The following is a 20,985-nucleotide window of genomic DNA, read 5'->3' on the forward strand; positions in this document are numbered from 1 at the left end:
ACACTCTCCATTCTAAGAGAAAGACAGACGCCTTTAAAGAACCATGCTTAAGCTTTACAGGATCCTCTGGAATTTACTGGGTAAAGTACAACATTCATATATCTGATAAAACATCATTTTTCTGCAGTATTTTTCCATTGTTCAGAAGTTTTGCTTTGTTTGTGTTAAAGTTTCTTGCCACATTAACTAAATCTTGATCGGCTGCTGTTTCATACATTTAAACTCATCTATAATTAAGGTATTTGTTTAACTATATATTGTTAAAATACAAAACAAATAATATTTTCAAACATATTACAACTGAAAACAGTTGTTTTCTGTGTGAATCTGTTAAAGTGTAATGTATTTCTGTGATGCTCCGCTGTATTTTCAGCATCATTCCTCCAGTCTTCTGTTTCACATGATCTTCAGAAATCAAAATAATATGATGATTTACTGCTCAAGAAACATTTCTGATTATGATTACTCAGATACATTTCTGATGCTGTGTCATATTTTTGTGTAAACTGTGATGCATTTTTATTTTATTCGTTATCTGGTGAAAAGAAAGTTCAAAAGAACATAATAAATTTATATATGCAAGTGTGAAGATCTTATATGAATGTGAACTTGTCTTCACAGGTTTTTTTTTTTTTTTAGTAATCTTTACCGTGAAACTTTACCAAACAAATTTTATGATAAATAGATGCTCATTTGTGTATGGAAATAAAAAGTCTTTATCTGTCAACAACACCTGATAACGATTTACATGAATGTTTCCTCGTCCAACTTTAGTTTACAATATTTTTCTTGTTGCAGATTATGATGTCATAATTATATCTATTTTATGATTCCACTATGATTTAGATTTTGGGCTGCATGATAGTGATGTCACATTTGCACCGAAGCATCACAACTTGTGTCGAGAATGCCAGATGAAGCCTCGAGTCAAAGATTGTGTTGTTAATGTAAAAAAATCAAGGGACCAATGACAAACAAAGCTATACTTTCTGTCCAGTCACGTACACAATTCACTTTGCATGTCAAAATGTTTGATCCCCCAGATCTTACTTTACAAATATTTTTAATTCTGATTTATTCAGTTACATTCCACATACCCAGTCATACAAGTTATATGAAGAATACAAAGTATTTCAGGAAAATTTTATATTCAACATATGCAATTCATATTCATACATCATTCCTCCATTACATCATATTTATATTTGTACTGGTTTTAAATTGTGTCGTTAAATGGGTGAATTAATTTATCAGAGACAGAAATTCAACAAACACACACATACATGCACACGCACACACACACTCTTGTTAGGCTTTTATTTGTCCACCTAACTTGAATCAATCAATGGAATGTGTGGTAAATGCTTCGTCCTACGGATGGAGATTTACTATTGATTACAGAACTGGTGTTATGACCACTAGGGGTCAGCCATAAAAGGAAAAAGAAAAAAGTCTCAAAAACAGAGAAATGTTGAATAAGAATTTATTGACAAGTTGTGGTTAAGCATCAGAAGCAGACAAGGCCAAAATAACAAACAAAAATCCTCTTTTTTTTTAACCCTCTACACTTCCTAAATCAAAATTAAAGAAAACAACAAAAATACAGATTTACCTGACTCCCTAAACCAAAAACAAAGTGACATCAAAATAAAATGGTATTGTGGCGAGTGGGGCGGGGCCGAGAGCTGTTGGAACGGAGCAAGGCCAGTGGAGTGATTGGAAATGAGTGACACCTGCTCGACCCACTGGTCTCGAGTCCCACGGAGGAGATGGAAGGATATAAAACAGGAGCGACGACCGTGAAGGACGAGAGAGGACCAGGCCTGGATTTATTTTGTGTTTTGATTTTGTTTGTGCACGGCAGTCGTCCGTGAGGGGCTGCCATGCTGTTTGTGTTTATTTTGATTATTAAAGTCATTTTGATTGTCTGCTGGTTCCTGCCTCCTTCTTCCCATGAAAGAACCTTGTTACACTGGTGCCCAAACCCGGGACACGCCACCATATGATCCTCCGCAAGATCAATAGCCGACTCCAGCGATGTGGGGCGGTGGCACTGGACCCACTTGGCAGTTCTTCTTGGTAGCCTAATGACGAACTGCTCTAGCACCACATGATCAATTATCTTCTCCACGTCGCTTCCGTTGGCCAGCAACCATTTGCGGTAAGAGTCATGGAGCTGTTGGGGAAGCTGTTCAGGAAGTCGTCAGAAAATGGGACAGATGGTTGGAACCCCTGTTGTTCGCTGTGCGTGAGGTCCCACAAGCCTCCACAGGTTTTTCCCCCTTCGACTTTCTCTATGGTCGCCAGCCCATGGGGGTGCTGGACGTCATAAGAGAGACATGGGAGGACGGACCTTCTCAATCTAAAAACGAAATTCAGGTTGTGATGGACTTGAGAACAAAACTTCAAACTTTGGGGCGGCTCTCTATTGATAATTTGTTACAGGCCCAGAGCAAACAGAGCCGGCTGTATAACAGGAGAACCAATTTGGGTAAATTTGCACAGGGAGATATAGTGTTTGTATTACTCCCAACATCAAGTTCAAAATTACTTGCAAAGTGGCAAGGACCGTTTGAGGTCACACGGCAAGTTGGAGAGCTCGATTATGAGGTAATACACTCAGATAGGAGAGGAGCACATCAAATTTATCACCTCAATCTCTTATAAAAATTAAATGAGGGAGAATCAGTGATGTTGGTGACGGTGATTAGTGGAAAGGATGATCTTGGACCAGAAGCGAATATAAAAAAACAATCTCTCGCTCTGGCCCCAGGGGGAGATCATCTCTCGCCCTCCCAGCTCATTGATTTGACTACATTACAGGCGTAGGAGTTTGCTGACCTGTTTTCTCCCCTACCTGGCCGTACAAATCTCATTCAGCACCATATCGAGACAGAGCCGGGCGTGGTGGTTCTCAGCCGGCCATATTGTTTGCCTGAAAACAAGAAAAAAGTAGTTCAGGAAGAATTAGGTGCGATGCTTGAAATGGGGGTAATAGAAGAATCCTCAGGGTGGCTCAGTGCAGTTCTGTGTGGATTTTCGCAAGGAGAATACTGTGTGGAAATTCGACACATATCCAATGCCACGGGTTGACGAATTGCTTGACCGGCTCGGTACGGCTCATTTTTTTTTTCGACATTGGACTTAACAAAGGGTAATTGGCAGATCCCCTTGTCTCCATTATCCAGATAAAAAACTGCTTTCATAACACCGTTTGGGTTGCACCAATTTGTTACACTCCCTTTTGGGCTGTTTGGCGCACCGGCTACTTTTCAGCGACTGATGGACAGGGTGTTTTGTGGCCCCATGATTCATATGCTGCTGCCTATCTAGATGATATCTGTAACAAGGTCCTTTCGTGGGAAAAAGGAGGCGGGAACCGGCAGACTTTAAAATGACTTTAATAATCAAAATAAACACAAGACAAAATCAAAACACAAAATAAATCTAGGCCTGGTCCTCTCTCATCCTGCTCCGTTCCCACGGCTCTCGGCCCTGACCCCTCGCCACAGGCATTTAACCCCCTTCATCGCTCAACGTAACAAAAAAAAATATATATATCATATTTACAAAATATTTATAAGAGATTTATGCAAGTTAACAACCAACAATTTACAATCGGAATCCAAAATTGTAGTCAGTTGGGCTTGGGTCAAGTTAACAAGGAATATCACAGAATGGAGGCAAAAAAAAAAACAAAAAAAAAAAAAAACACTCACAGTCTTATACACCAACACACTATCTCTCTGGTAAGAGACTCAAAAGGTTTAAACGAACAATGACAGCAAGGCACAAAGGAAAACTACAGAGTCATAGGCAATGGCACAATCATGCCCTCGATTAAGTGTTTGGGGCAGTCCTTATATCTAGGTCAGGTGAAGAGGAGAACCAATCGCAGCCTCCAAAAAATTATCTCCAGGAACCACCCATCTGAAACACAAACATACACAGAGAGAACACAAGAGGGCAGAATGGAAACAACCAACAAATGACTTCGGCTCATAACAACTGGTGTTGTGCCGAATTCTGCACCCTGCCAGATTCTGCATCTCCTAGTATTGGTAGGATTAGGAGTAGATGTGGGGGAGGGGTTGGGGTAGGGGTGTGGTTGGGATTAGGCATTCTGGTATTGATTTCAATGAGGGAATGCATAATCTGACAGGAGTGCAGAATTTAGCACAACACCAGCTGTGCTGACAAGATGTGTGTGACAAGTGCATGTGATTGTTCGTGCAGCACTATTTAGATTAAAGTTTTTTTTTTTTTTTTTTTTTTTTTGCAACAATATCAAAGAGAATTGAATTAAAAATGTAACAAATAATAATAATAAATAAATGCAAATATTGACAGATTTGATAAAACCTGATTCTACTCACAAATGTCCTTTCCACAGGGTTTTTATTGATTGAGGGAATGGCAAATGGAAAAGAAGGCAAGAAGCATTCATTTTATTTAAATCTTTTCAAATATAAAAGTTCTTAGAAATGTTAAAGTTCTTAGTAATTACATTATCTGACTAGCTGGATAGCCGTTCGTTCTTTTGCCTGTTGGTTTCAAAAATCTCTGCCGTTTTTACACCCTTAATTTTTGACATTGCTTATAAGTAATGAAGATTACTTTGAGATTATGCTTTAAAAATCCCCTTTGAGATCTAATGCTTGATGAGAATAAAATGATGGTGAATTCTTACTGGCCTTTATTCTTGAAACATTTTCAGAGAACGCAGCACTTTGGGGTAAAACTAGTGAGTCATCAGATTATGGATTCTGGCTACCTACTCATGCTATTGATGGATTGTTAAACACCTGGGCCCACACCAAATTAGAGACTGACCCCTGGTGGAGAGTGGACCTACTGAAAGTCTACAGAGTGAACAGAGTCACCATCACCAATAGATTTGACTATGCTTCTAGGATTAACGGGGCAGTGATTCGTATTGGAAACTTTCTGGACGTTTACAGCAACACCGTGTGAGGATTTATTTGACTGTTTTTATCCTAGCACTGCAGATGAACAAAATCAAATAACAAACAATTTTTTTCTCTGTAGATGCGGTGTGATTTCTACTCTTGCGGACAGTGCCACAGCCACTTTCTCATGCGGTGGGATGGTGGGACGTTACGTGGTTATTCATATTCCTGGAGACGGACAGATTCTTACCCTTGCTGAAGTTGGAGTCTACGGGTATTTGGCAGGTAATTCATTATTGTATAGCACTTTTCAATATTGAATGTTTTATATATATATATATATATATATATATATATATATATATATATATATATATATATATGACTGATGGCAGAAGGTCTGGGACCGCCCAAAAGCCCATTGACGTGTCATGTTTAGGGGCAAGGAAATCTTGGAACAATAACAGAATGGCGTGTAAAACACTTGGAGATATTTTAAAGATTATATGCTGCGAACTTTAAAAATTTTACAAACTTTTGAAAATCCAGTCTTTAGTTGATCCAGTTGTAAACATGACAGCCTTTTCCTACATGATGGGGTTTGGCATCACTAAGTCCTTGTTTCCAGGCAGAATGTGGCAGAACACGACACGTCTCTTGCAAATCCTGTATAATTCAGCCAGTCTGATGTCAACTTCAAAACTCCTGAAGTGTTTCCCGCTAAGTGTGCTGTATGTATCAGATGTTCAGCCAAAGGTCCATGGGCATGATGAGACTAGCTATCCCCATACATTATATTGAATTAATAGAAAATCATATGAAATTGCTGTATCATTCATCAGATAAGCATAATAAACACTGGGTGCTCAACATATGCATCACAAATGACAAAGTGCTCATTCTGAAATCTGAAAACAAATGCATGCTTTGTATACACATATACATTCATTCATCTTATACAATTGTTATATGTACCAAATGTATGTTCATATTTAATATTTCCTGCATAATGACATAAATAAATAAAGTCATACTGGTAATATGCGTGGGAATATAGGTATATATGCGGACATCAATATAGCAAAAATAATTCACACTGTACAACAATGATTGTTTTTGGATTCTTTTTTTTTTTTTTTTTTAGATTTGGGCTAGGTGAATATGTTAATAAAACACATTCAAATTTTTCAAATTCAAATTTTGTTCTGAAAGTCGAAGTCTCACCTGACTGAAATGGCGCTTTACATTTCCCGGTCTCTGTTTCAAGTCAGATTTACATGTTTTCAGAGTTATTTAGATTTACATATTTTTATACCTTTACTTTATACCTTAACTTTTATACCTAGTTATAACTGTGTCAGAATAAATAATGCTTGACAATTTTAGATAACTTTTATAGAGAGGTATGTAATGTATTATAATCAACAACAACAACAACAAAAATATATTCAAACTCTCAATACTTAGCCAGGCAACCCTTAGCCTTAATGTCTGTCTGTAGTCTCCTGGGCATGCTGTCATCCAGGTTTATGTAATCCTGATTTTATTTTTTCCCCAGACTCAGTCATAATATTTGTATCAGTTTTACTAGTTGTGGCTTTGGAATATGAATCACAGCATATTACAGATAAAAAAAAAAAAAAATAATAATAATAAAAGTTAATTTCTGAAAATATCACAGTTAGGAGATTTATAATGAGTTGTCCCCTCATATACATTTTTGGGGTATAATTTGTCACAGCTTACTTTATTTTTTCATCCTCACTTACATAAATAAACTATAGTGTCCTGCACCCAAAAAATACAAATAAAAAAAATAAATCATAAATTATATCTGGTCTCTGAATAATTTTTAGTTTGACTGTATGTCCTTTGGTTATTTTCACACTTAATTATGCCCATTAAATGTGTTACGGTTCCTCGGCAAGGAACGCAACAAAATCAGGGAGACGCCACACAACCGCTTAATTTGCAAAAACAAAAATTTCTTAAACTATAGAAAATAAACATGAAATGTTTATTAGTCAGTATAAGTGTATAGTCAGTGTGTCAGCATGCATGTATGTGATACAAATGTAACAAATTCAAACTAACGAAACCAACGAAAGATAATGTCCAAAAATCCGATCTAGGAAAGGCAGATCATACGAAAACTCCTCGTGTGCGGCAGTGGTCCCCCGCAACTTCCATAACCCTCGAGAACACCGGTAGCTCCATGAAAGGCAAACAAATGCCAAAAAGCACCCAATAGCTGCCCACTGCTCTGTTCACTCCTCACTGCTGTGTGTTTGTACTTGGATGGGTTAAATACAGAGCATCTGAGCACGGGTTACCATACTTTACAAATGTCACATCTTTCACTTTTTTTTTTTTTTTGAGCAGCTCCATTGCAGTGGCTTAGTACTGTAATCACATGCTTTGCTGTAATAATGCAGGAAACCACTAGTTATAAATCTCCTAACTGTTATATTTTCAGAAATTTTCAGATAATGATAAAATACTCAAGCAAGCAAAACACTCGACAAGGACCTGTCATAGTTTAACCTTTGTATGGTGTTTGGGTCTGTGGGACCCATTTTAATTTTTTATCAAAATCGTTTGGATCTCACAGCAGCTGTCTTAGCTGTTTAGGCTGATGTCATGCTGAAGAAGGAGTTGCAAATTCCATAGAAAGATTCAGTCTTTTGGACTGACAGCACAACTGGCCTCAATTATATTAAGAATGAGGACAAAAGGTTTCATACATTTGCCGCTAACAGAGTGTCTTACATAAGAGACACAACACAACCTCAAAATCGTGCAGATTATATACATTGTGGGTTGAAAGTGGAATATTCAATAAGCAAATAATAATGGTCCCAGTTTTCCCTTGAGTGATATACAGTTCCCCACAATTGATTTGACTTTGACTAATGATGACCCAGAAGCAAAAAAAGGCACAAGTGAACTTCTCTATTGCTTCTCAGAATGGAAACATCTGAAAGTTGCAATTGCCTGGATTTTGAAACGGCAGAAACTTCTGTTGAAGTTGAGCCATAATTTGTTAAAATAAACAGTTCTGTCTATAATTTGAACCTCATGTTGCATGGTGGACTGCAGCTAGTGGGAGGAAGACTTGGTAAATCTTTGCCCAATCACCCTAATGGAGAAACCACCCCCTGCACACACAGCAGTGAACACACACACACCCTGTGAATACACACCCAGAGCAGTGGGCATCATTTATGCTGTGGCGCCCAGGGAGCAGTTGGGTGTTCAGTGCTTTGCTCAAGAGCACCTCAGTCGTGGTATTGCTAGCCTGACACTCAAACCCACAACCCTAGGGTTAGGAGTCAAACTCTCTGCCTTGGGTAGGTGTTACGAACCTCCAAGTGAAAAGTCCAGAGGAGAAGGTTTTCAACAATAATAATAATTACAATAAAACCACTTCGGGCTGAAGAAACAAAGGAAACTGATCTTCTGTACATATGGTGTTTTATTTTGCCCATTGAATTAACCCAAATACATAATAGATACAAAGAACTACAACGATGAAAAGAAAGAGCAAACACATTACTCTTTACCACCCTCTCTCCACCGAGAGAGTAAACCCCCAACACGAGGATCAAACGCTACTGCAGGAACTCCACGAACGCCCCTCCAGGATCACCCAGCTCTAGGAAGCTCTATACAGCTAGATGTCTGCTCTCCATCCACTTCCCCCACTTCTGCCTGTTCTCTTCCCTTTATACCAGCTCTCGCTCTCCTGCTGATTGCCAACAGGTGTTACTCTAATTAATTTCCAACTGAAGACAGGTGTGCACACAGAACCTGTGAAAGACAAAAAAAAAAAACAGCAGTACATCTAGACAGACAGACACAGACACACACACACACGCACACACACAACCTAAGGGAAGTAACACTACCCCCATAAAATCAAACTAGAAGTTTGACTGAGTTACCGTAAGCAGCAATGCGAGGGTCTCTTTCTCTATAGTAGAGTAGTTCAGTTGATGTTTCTTAAACTTGACAGAGAAGTAGCTAACCAGATGACAAACATCTCTTTCTCTATCCTGCAACAACACCGCACCAGCGCCGGTAGCACTCGCATCAACTTCAAGCTTAAAGGGGAGAGAGAAATTTGGCGCAGGCAGGACAGGGGCAGAACAGAGGAGAGATTTCACGGCTTCAAAAGCATGTTGACAATCGTCCATAAACACAAACGGGACAGCGGGACTACATAAACTAGTCAGGGGGACAATGACTACTGAGAAGTTTCTGCAAAAACATCTGTAATATCCAGCCATACCAAGCAAACGACGGAGCTCACGTCTAGTCTTGAGGGCTGGATATGCTAGCACAGTGGTAACCTTGGCGTCAACAGGACAGACCTGGCCATGGCACACCTGTTTCCCCAAGTACGTCATGGTGGCCTTTCTAAACTCACACTTCACCAAGTTTAGTGTCAGTGATGCCACTGCCAACCTCTGAAACACCTCGGCCAAAATCGACATGTGACTAGTCCAGTCGTCCATACACTACCACATCATCTAGGTAGACATTGCAGTTTGGTACAGTCCCTAAAACCATCCACATCATGCGTTGGAACGTTGCCGGTGCATTTCTCAACCCAAAGGCCATACCTGTATACTGCATGAAGTGATCAGGGGTAACAAACACAGAGATATATGATGCCCGAGAGGTTAGTGGCACCTACCAGTACCCCTTCAGTAGATCTAACTTAGTGATGTACTCCGCGGGACCAATACTATCAATGCAGTCTTCCATCCTGGGCAAAGGGAACAAGTCTGGGACTGTCACTGCATTTACCTTACGAAAATCTGTGCAGAACCGTAGTGTACCATCAGATTTAAGAGTAAGTAAACATGGGGAACTCCATGGGCTACAACTAGATCTAGCTAACCCATTTCGTATTAAATAGTCAACTTCCTCTTTCATCATCTCTCTCTTAACCAGTCGACAACGATAGGCATGCTGCTTTATTGGGGCCGCTGTCCCAATGCTGATATTGTGCTGTATTACAGTGGTCTGGGATGGCACATCGCTAAACAGTGAGAGATGAGAAGTTATTAACAACATTACATCGTCATGTTTCCCCGGCGAGAGGTATGACAAATATGCCTCTAGGTCAGACAAGAGCTTCGAATTGGGCAACCTGCCACCTTGATGACCTTCACCAAGCCCTGCTAACCCATCGTCCAGCTCCCCCCGTCACAAACCAAGGAAGCAATGGTGTTGCCTGGAGCAACAGTCTCCGGAGTTTCTTCCTGCTTCTCCTGAACCACATCTCTGGAGTAATAGGCATTCAACATATTAATGTGACACAGATGTTTATTTCTTTTACCGTCAGGTGTGAGAATGATGTAATCAGTTTCCGACACTTTGCTATCCACCACATAGGGTCATGAAAAACGAGCAGTAAGGGCAGCGCCGAGCACAGGCAATAACACCAACACTTGTTCACCTGGTTTAAATTGCCGTTCAACCACTTTTCTGTCAAACTGCTGCTTCATGCATTCTTGTGACTGAGCCAAAGCTCTCTTTGCCAAGGAGGTGGCACAGTGCAACCGCTCTCGGTTCTGGGATACAAAATCCAATACATTAACTTTCGGCAAGGAGCCAGACACCAACTGCTCCTTCAACACCTTAAGTGGTCCTCGCACGCTATGTCCGAACACAAGTTCAGTCGGACTGAACCCCAAAGACTGTTGTTTAGCATTTCGAACAGCAAATAGCACATACGGCACACCTTCATCCCAGTCTCTTTCTGTATCAAAACATAATTTCTTTAGCGCCAAATAGCATTTGCACCTTGTGATTCAGGGTGATAAGCACTCGACACAGAGTGTGAAATTCCCAGCGCTTTCAACTTTTTCAAATTTTCGATAGAAAATTGGTACCTTGGTCGGTTTGTACAACCTTTGGCAATCCAAAAGTAGTAAAGGATTTAATCAGAGATTCAGTGATGGCATTAGCGGTGATGTTCCTTAATGGCACAGCCTCAGGAAAACGGGTGGACACGCACATCATAGTTAACAAAAATTGATTCCCCTGACTTAGTCCTAGGCAAGGGACCAACACAATCCACAATAAAATACTCGAATGGTTCACCAACAGCCAGAATTGGATGCAGTGGGGCAGGTGGCATGACCTGGTTTGGTTTACCAACAATTTGGCATGTCCCACAAGTTTTGCAATAATGTGCAACATCTGCTTTAATGCCTGGCCAGAACAAATGCTCGAGCACACGATTGTACGTTTTTGTGATTCCTAGATGACCTGACCACAAATGTTCATACGCTAACCCCAACAAGTACTGACGCCATGCCGCCGGAACTACAACCTGATAAACAGTGTCACAACCCCCACTCAGATCCTCTGCCCTCCCACCCCGAGGAACCCACTTACGCATCAACACTCCATCCTCAATAAGAAAATGCTGCTCACTTGAACATCCACTAACATCATACTCAGCTGCGGCAAAACATTTTTCTAAGGTGAGATCACTCTTTTGTGCCTCGATAAGGACTTTGCGGGTTAACGGCAATATTTCCTTAGAGACAGTGACAGAGGGAGTAACTCTTACAGGACTCTTCTCGAGACTGTTCTCTGCTTGCCCACTACAGGACAGCTGGTCCTCCCTAAACACAGAGGAGAAAAGTGAATCCACGAGATCCACCCCTTGGGCCTTCTTACGAACCTGTGCCCTGGTCAATACACTGACTGAAAACACTTTAGGGTGCTTCTGAACCAACTCATCAGGTTCAGTTTCAGAGATGGGAGTATCCACCACCTCTAGGTCTGGATAAACTTTTCCGCCAGCAATGTCATTTCCCATGATAAAGTCTACACCATCAACAGGAAAACAAGCCCGAACAGCAACAGGAAAGAAACCAGATGCCAACTTAGACTGCAGATGAATGGAATGTAAAGGAGCCGGCACAAAACTCATCCCTACCCCTCGAACTACAGTGCTCACGGCACAAGCAGACTGAGGAGTCAATGGTAGTACACTAGCCAGGATGAAGGAGCGTGAGCCACCTGTGTCTTTCAACACTGTGACCGGACACTGATCCTCAGGTTTCCCTGTAAGGGATACCAGTCCCTTGGAAATAAATGGCTTGAAGCATTCATCAGGTTATTTCAAAACAAGCTGACTACCACAGGTAGATACAGTTTTAATCAACCCAACTCCTTTTGGTAATTTAGACACTGGAGACTGAGGTTCTCGTTTATACAGAACACAGTCTGCAATACGATGATCAGATTTATTACAATAAAAACAATGTTTGTCGCCCTGTGCCCCTGAGCTAGTACGAATGCTCTGAGGGTTACTAGGCTTCTTTCCAGTATCATCATGAGAGAACGAGTACTGTCTGACGGACGTGTTCTTGTGTCTCAATGCAAACTCATCAGCAAGTGTAGCAGCCTGCTGCAGTGTGGTTACTTTCTGTTCGTTGAGATAAACAACAATCTTCTCAGACACACAGTTCTTAAATGCTTCCAAAAGCATCAACTCGCGAACTGAAGAGAAATCATTGACTTTACATGCAGCACAAGATGGTATCAAACAAAATCCCTTGTTCTCTAGCAAAATTAATGTATGTCTGGCCTACCCCCTTTCTAAGAGCCCTAAAACGTTGCCTATACGCCTCAGGCACTAACTCATATACCCCCAAAATAGTGCTCTTAACTTTTTCATAGGAGAGGCTGTCTTGCACAGACAACGATGAGCAAGCCTCCTGAGCACTCCCTGACAGTTTACACTGTAACAGGATGACCCACACATCTTTTGGCCAATTCAGGGCAACAGCAATGCGCTCAAATGAAATGAAATAGCATTTGAAATCTCAATGTCAGTTTCACGGAAAACAGGGACCAGAGAAATATGTTTACTCACATCAAAGTTACTAGTAGTATTGGATCCTGATGACACAGTATTGTCCAACGTGGCTGGAAAATGTGCTGACCGTAACGCCAGCTCACGCATTCTTATGGCTGTTTCCATCTCCAACTTCTTTAACTCCAACACCCTGGTCGACTCAACCTGTATCTTTTTAAGCTCGATCTCCCTCCTAAACTGGTGCTCACGTTCATGCTCCTCCCTCTCCAACTGGAGCCGAGCCAAACGAACCTTCAGCCGCATGTCCCCTCCAGATGTAGGAGAGAACTCCGCGGACAATGGATAATACTTCGGCAGAGTGAACTGCTTACCCTCATCACCCTTTACACCGAGCGGATCTGCCACATCAGGTGCCATGGCCACTTCCTTTACCACCGTACCAGATTGGTTCACTGCTGCCTGGAGAGACAAATCTGATGAACCAAAGACACCATTCTGTACCAACCCATCAGTCACGGCTGCTCGCAACTCCGCTTTTACCAGGGAGCTAGACACAGAAAGACCATAATGTTTAACAATAGCAAACAAGTCAGTTTTCTTACATACATCCAGCTGCTCTAGTGTAGGGTTTGCTACAAACTCTTCTAAACTAAACACAGCCATCCTCACCACAATATCTTCCTGGCTGACACAAATGAAAATGCTAACATTAACCAATAGTGCAACAAATGTAGACACGCCCAAGAAAAAAGAAACAGATTGCATGGGTTACACAGTAAAACGGTCACACACCAGCTTCCACAAAGGAATAACCCACCCCCAGGACCTGCCTACCAAAAATAGAGCCTAATCTGTCTTCTGGGGCTTGCCGGGCACGAGGGCTTTGCCGGGCTTTGTCTGTCATCATGGACAGTTTTCTCACAGGAGTTCTGATAATGGAATGAATTTCATTGGCACTGGGTGAAAGCTAAGAGAGGCAATCATTGCATTAAACAATGAAAAGATTAAAGGGCTTTACTGCAGAAGGGAGTTTTAATCCACCTTCATGCTCTCATTATGGAGGAGTATGGCAGCATATAATTCAAATGATTAAACAAATTCTATGTGCAGTCTTTCAACTGCAATCAGCAAAAAAAAAAAAAAAAAAAAAAACTTTACATCGGAGGTGTTAAAGACTCCATTTGTCTATACATTATTTCTAAAGAAACACGAAAATGTATAAAGGGCCAAATTACCTTGTATCTTATGTTGTGACAGTTTTTGCAGTTTTTGTAAAAATAGGCTAACGATTGCGTCAAAACCTGCTACTCTCTGTCACACACTAGAGAAATTACTGTATGGACAGGAGGAGAAGCTCGCAGGAAAGATTTCTCTTGGAGAGATTAGAAGACTTACAATTGTCAGACAGGTTGCTCACGTGACATTTACGTCATCAAGCTCAGTTTGAGTCTGCGCAGTACACTCAACCCCCAGGAAGTGCGTGCTTTTCTTTGACTTCACTTGTCTCCATTGAATCCAAAGGGGTCGCTATGTCCATTTCTTTTACTGTCTATGTTGTGAACGCACTTCACAGCAGCAAGCGTGTGAGGCAAATCTTCTTCTTCTGCCTTATGGCAGATCACAGACTTATAAGTGCATCACCGCCACCTATCTCTCAAGTGGAGCATTGACACTATATCTACAATCTCGGTTAGGAGTTTCAATGGTCCAACGGCAGTGGCTCACTGGGAAGCCAAAACATCTTTACAATTCTGCGTGTATTTTTATGGCTCAAGTGGTAGAGAATTGCTTAGTAGGGCATGGTTGTGGGTTCGATTCCCAGGGAACACATGTTAGGTAAAAACTGTTGGCCTGAATGCATTGTTAGTCACTCTGGATAAAAGTGTCTGCTGAATGTATACTTTACTTTATAATTCAGATTTTGTTTTTCTCATTTACGCTTGTTCACATTGTGCATAAACATGGATCACAATTTTTTTTCTTTTTTTTTATAATTTCCCAGGAAATCGTGTAGTAGGAGCTGCCACAATTCAGTCTTCAACATTTGCGGACTGGTTTGCTGAAAAGGCCATTGACAGTAATCGCGGCTTCCAGCAGTTAAATACAACATGCACCTCAACCCTTAATGAGTCTAACCCATGGTGGAGGCTGGATCTGCTTGATGTTTATCGAGTTCGAGAAGTGGTCATCACTAACAGAAATGACAGCTATGCAGAACAAATAAATGGAGCGGAAATTCGCATTGGAAACTCTTTGGAGAACAACGGCAGCAACAATCCTATGTGAGAAACTTGAGCTTGAAAGAATGTGAGATATCAAGGACATATGTGAAGGATTCTGTGACTGTGTTCTCTAATTGTCTATCTCTCTGTCTATAGATGTGCTGTTATTTCTACTATTCCAGCAGGTGAGTCCTACAACTTTTCATGTAATGGGATGGTGGGACGTTACATGATTATTCGTATTCCTGGGGATTGTGAGATTCTTAGTCTTTGCGAGGTTGAAGTCTACGGATCCTTGGCAGGTAACTTATTGCTGTAGAGCTTTGAATTGAACTCTCTACATTAATATATATTTAAAGGGGGGGTGAAATGCTATTTCATGCATACTGAGTTTTTTACACAGTTAAAGAGTTGGATTCCCATGCTAAACATGGACAAAGTTTCAAAAATTAAGTTGTACGCTTGAAGGAGTATTTTTGTTCCAAAAATACTTCTTCCGGTTTATCACAAGTTTCGGAAAGTTTTTTTTCTTTCGAGTATTGGTCTGTGTGACGTTAGATGGAGCAGAATTTCCTTATATGGGTCCTAAGAGCACTTCTGCAGGAAGAGCGCGTGCTCCCGTAGAGCAGAGCAGAGACGAGACATTCACTGATCAGAGCGATAGAGCGAAATGTCACCAAAGAAGTTTGTTTTTGGTTGCCAGGGCAAGACAACCCTGCACAGATTACCAAAAAAAAAAAAAATAATAAAATGCATTAAGGGACCAGTGGATGGAGTTTATTTTTACAGAGCATCAACGGAGTTGTGCAAGTGTTTTTGTTTGTTCCCTGCATTTCAAAGATGCTTGTTTTACAAACAAGGCCCAGCTTGACGACGGATTTGCGTATCGTCTATTTCTTAAGGATGATGCAGTCCCAAAGAAAAAGGTTCACAATCGTGTGTTGGAACCGCAGGGGGTGAGTAAAACTGTTTTTGTTGTTAACTTAACTATCGGCGCGTAAGCACATCAAGTAAACAACATGCGATGTTGTCATCAAACTGCACTTCCCACATGTAAACCTTTAAAGAAAAAAAATAAGAAAAAAAAGAAGACATAAAGTGGAACTTAGTCATTTTCCAAAACCGCTAAGCAAATATATACAGTTTCAATACATACAACACAGAGACTGATTGCTGATGCTGCTCTTGTTAAATTTCAGCCTCTGGATCTGATTCTGGATCATAAATATCTGACTGTTAGCCATGGTTTGTTTTAGATGTTTTTTTCCTCCTGGTAATGTCACAGCTTCCAGACGCCCTCAACGCAAAAGCTTACACGCGCTCGTGATTCTTTAGCTCCGCCCACACGTCACGCCTCCAGCCACTCGTGTTTTTCCGGAAAAAAAAAAGGTACAGATTATCTTTATCTTTATCTTATAAATAAAATAAAACTAAAGACTTTCTGGAGATATGAAGGATGCAGTACTACTCTATAGGTACTCAAGATTAACAGGAGATTGAGTGAAAATGAGCATTTCACCCCCCCGCCCTTTAATGTAATCCCATGTAATCCCATGCCTCTCGAGAGACACATAATCATAATTTATAAATTTTTCTTTGGCAAAAGTAGTTCATTACTCAACTTCAAGTCATTGTTCACTAATAGTCTTTGCCCTTGCTAGAAGCTTTATGCACTGAGATGCATCGTAACTTTTTTTTAATGCTTTTTCTAGAAAATGTAGCAGTACTTGGTGCTGCTATACAGTCATCAACATCTGGGGCCTGGATTGCTGAAAATGCCATTGATCGAGGTCTCCAGCAGTTGTATACAAAATGTTCCTCAACACTCAGACAGACTAACCCATGGTGGAGGTTGGATCTGTATGATATTTACAGTGTTAACAGAGTGGTCATTACTAACAGAAGAGACTGCTGTGCAGAACAAATAAAAGGAACAGAGATTCGCATCGGGAACTCTTTGGAGAACAACGGCAACAACAATCCCATGTGAGGAACTTGGTTCAAAGAGCACTAGACATCGAGCACAAATATAGGATACGAGAGTATTGTTACACCTCTGTCATGTGCTTCTCTCTCTCTAGATGTGCTGTTATTCCTGCTATTCCAGCAGGTGAGTCCTACAGCTACTCATGCGGTGGGATGGAGGGACGTTACGTGAACTTAATCATTCCTGGAGACATGAAGTTACTCACTATGTGTGAGGTGAAGGTCTATGGAGAAGGTAAATCGTTAATAGTGTTATTTACTGAGTAAATAGTGTGCAGGGTCTAAAATATATTTTCAATATTTCATTGTTAAATTAAGTCTTTTTTTATGGATATTCATATATGAATGTATTTTTTAGGTCCTTGTTTAAAAAAAACGTTTGTAAAAATTCAGTTTAAATCCAGCAATGATTTGACCAACCCTACAATGAGAGAAAATGTTCTGAAACAGGTGAGAGAAAGAAATCAATTCAACCCTCATTATTAATGTAAAATACGAGTAGTTTTCTTTCTGCTTTTGGAGATTTACATGGATAACTAAAATTGTACCTATTTATGGAATTAGTGCTACAATTATTTGTATGTATCATTGTAGATTTAATTCATCATTTGTTTATTAAATGTTGTCATTTATATATTGTTGTAATAGTAATCATGTAGAAACCAAATTTGTCTCATAACCTGACATTGCTCTAAAGTTGCTTCCTGGGAATATTATGACAATGTTTTAATCTGGGATTAGAGTGACATTTAAAAATGAAGATTTGAATTCATCAGCATAAATCACTTTAGTATTAACATGTTGTTTTCAGTTGGGATCTGCTCTAGCAGCTAGAGGACTGACAGATGTGATTCTGCATTGGTCTCAAACCCCTAATCGGGTGATCAAGAAAGTGAATGCAGCTAATCCAAAATGTGAGTCTGTTCTCTCAACTGTACAAACACTTATGAAATAAGGAATGACGATAAAAAACATGTGATGTAACACAAAAAAAAAATGTTTTATTTACAGGTCATTGAAGTAGGGGAAATGAATACTCTGGAAATCAACACTGCCTAATTCACTACATTGATATTCATTAAAGATTATATTTTCATATTCATTAAAGATATATTTTCATTCAAATTACACTGACTGAAATTTCTTCATGTTTAAAATGTGAATACTTTTAAAGCACTTCTGCTTACTTCCCTGAATAATTCAAGTAAAACTTTCTTGTGTAATTATGTATTGTCAGCAAATAAAGATAGCGATAAATACTGTATAATTAAACTTAACATGACAGTTTTCTGTATATTCACTGCCAATATAGATTTTTTTTTTTTTATGTTTAAAATCTATAAATTGTCATTTTAATTGTTTTGATGTTCTTGTTTTATTAAATTTCCTTTCATGAAATGTTGTTGTTCCTTTGGAGCTGTAATAAGATTTAAATCATTAAAAAAAACTAAATACATCTAATGATCTTCTCTTTTCAGGGGTGTAGATTACGTAGGGGACGTGCACCCACTTTTAATATCACGTAAATTCGCCCCCCGCACTTTTTTGGCAAGCGTGTTCACACAGAGGTTTTCAAGAGCCAGTGTGAATAAATATAGTTTTAAATTCAAAGGATAGTCGCATGATCTGATGTTTTATTCGGACCCAGAGTAAAGCGAGATGAACATTGTGGAGCGTTGAACACTCTTGCAGTGTGTGTTTCATTCATACTCGAAGACAGAGGGCGCTCTTGCGCAGAAAGTTTTACTAGGAAATTCCTAATATGGACAAAAGCATCCTGCTATTGTTGTATGAAAACAGTTGTTTTCACAGAAATACAGAAATGTTGGAAACATGAAGACATTAAACATATGATTGTGACAATATATGGTTTATTTGTGTTTTTCAAGTCATCTCCAGATAAAGTATATGATCAATGCAGTGCTAATTGACAAAGCATTTATTACGGTATAAATAAAAATGTATTAATTAAAATAAATTAGAGACAAATTAACAGAAATATTTTGTAACATTATAAATATTGTTATCATCATGTTTGATTGACTAAGCTTTTGCATGATATAATGTATAATGTTACAGAAGCTTTTTATTTCACATAAATGCTGATCTGATAATAATAATAATTTAAAAAGGTTTGTTGAGCAGCAAATCAGCATTCTACAATGATCTCTAAAAAAAATAAATAATAATAATTGAGGAAAAAGCTTATTTGTATCAGCGTGTTATTTATTATGATGGTTAAAATACCCTGATAAACAACTAATGAACAGAAACCTTTGGTTGATTACAACATTTATTAAATGCTGTACCGTTTACAGATTTAGTCTGTATGCTGAATGTATTAATCAGACACTAGCTTATCAACAACATATTGACATATGTCTGTACAGAGTATTTCCAATCTCACAACAATGATCAACATTTGTTTTGTTCCTTGTCCAGTGATAAATTGTATTGTGTGTGATGTCAGTGTCCTCTGCTTTAAATCTCTGTGTTATGCAGCTCTAGATGAACCCACAGACCTTTAGTTCATGTATCCTGATTTCCACTCCATCCGTCCGATCATTTCCATGTTGTTTTGTGTGTATTTGAATGATCTCAGGCAACATGTAAATCGGGAGATCCACATGAGTCCATCATCTGCTCACACCTCAAACGATGGGCAGTAACTCCATAAATATCTCAGACTGTGTTTGACCATTTTGTCTCAAATACAGATTTCAGCACCTCTGTAAGATTTTACTGTTCAGAAAGACACACAGCATTATTTTCCTTTCCCATTGGATATCTGCACTCAAAAAAAAAAAAATAATAATAATAATAATAACTTTTTAATCTATTTGATATGGTTAAATATTAAGAAATATTAGTACTATGACAGTATTTCTCTTTAGTAAGTTTAGTAACTCAGACATTTTGCCCAATAGCAACAATTCTTTAACCAGCTGATAAATTATGAGTGCATTGCTGGCCTCCATTACACATAGATGGATCAGAGGTGATTGTTTAAAGCCCATCTGCTGACACAATCATATCATAATTATAATATTATAACCATGTTAGTACATAGATGAAGCCCTGGATGCATTTTGGCAGCCTGTCGGTTCAATGAAACACTAGCACAGATGTCAAGTGACTGTCATTGGCAGACAATCACCTGAACTGTAAATATCATGTGACTGAAAAAACTCTGGAAAGACACCATTAGAGCACATTTGCAACCAACAACCATTTAAAACATTTTTTGAGTGTTTGCTCATCTGAAATACGTCTATAGGATCAGATGTCAAATAGACATTTACTGGATGTCTTTAAGATGTTTTTTTCATTTAGAATGTATCTAAAACAGACATCTTACAGACGTCTATCTATCAGATGTCTGAACAGATCAGATGCTTTCCAGATCAAGCGATCTTATCTTGCAGATATTGCATCTGGGTAAGTTGCTCGATTCCACGGGAAAACCGTGAGCTTGACAACAGTGCTAATGGAAATCATTTGCTTTTTGAGCAATTTGAGTTTGTGAGCATCTCTCCTTTGCTTTACTGAATCCATGCTATTGGTCTTACAATTACAATAATTTGTTACTGTACTGCACACGTTTTTGTACGAAAATATAACCTATATATGTGTGATGTTCTGAAAAGTGTTTAGTAAATTTGGCGTCAAATTTCGTCTTGCTGACTGATATAAAGATGTGAAGCAATATAATATAGATCGCGTAGGAGATACAATAATAATTAATCACTGCCGTTGCGTACTGCAAATATTGCCAGAAATTGCATGCACTGATGCATAATAATAATAATTGATGCATCGCCAAGTCAAGTCAACTGGTGAACTGTGTGAAAGCAGCTATGGTTCTGGAAAAACAGTTCTGGAAACTCAATAATTTATCGGCTGCACGATAAATCTTAATCATGATTTTTGCCTTTCTCAATTTAATAAACCTAAATTAGTCTGAAAACACATTATGGCAAATTATATATTAGTTGATTCATTCATTATTTTTAAATGTATT

General features: G+C 39.2%; 1 long non-coding RNA gene across 1 annotated transcript; it reads left to right on the plus strand.

Annotated features, from left to right (window-relative positions):
- The first annotated feature begins 14,987 nt into the window (after nucleotides 1-14,987).
- Nucleotides 14,988-16,894, plus strand: LOC113105499 (uncharacterized). The gene is made up of 3 exons (XR_003292376.1): nucleotides 14,988-15,038; nucleotides 15,135-15,280; nucleotides 16,691-16,894. It is a non-coding gene; the product is annotated as an uncharacterized LOC113105499 (long non-coding RNA).
- Nucleotides 16,895-20,985: the final 4,091 nt, after the last annotated feature.

The sequence above is a fragment of the Carassius auratus genome, chromosome 7 (genome assembly GCF_003368295.1).
Source record: "Carassius auratus strain Wakin chromosome 7, ASM336829v1, whole genome shotgun sequence".
In the NCBI taxonomy this organism is placed as follows: domain Eukaryota; kingdom Metazoa; phylum Chordata; class Actinopteri; order Cypriniformes; family Cyprinidae; genus Carassius; species Carassius auratus.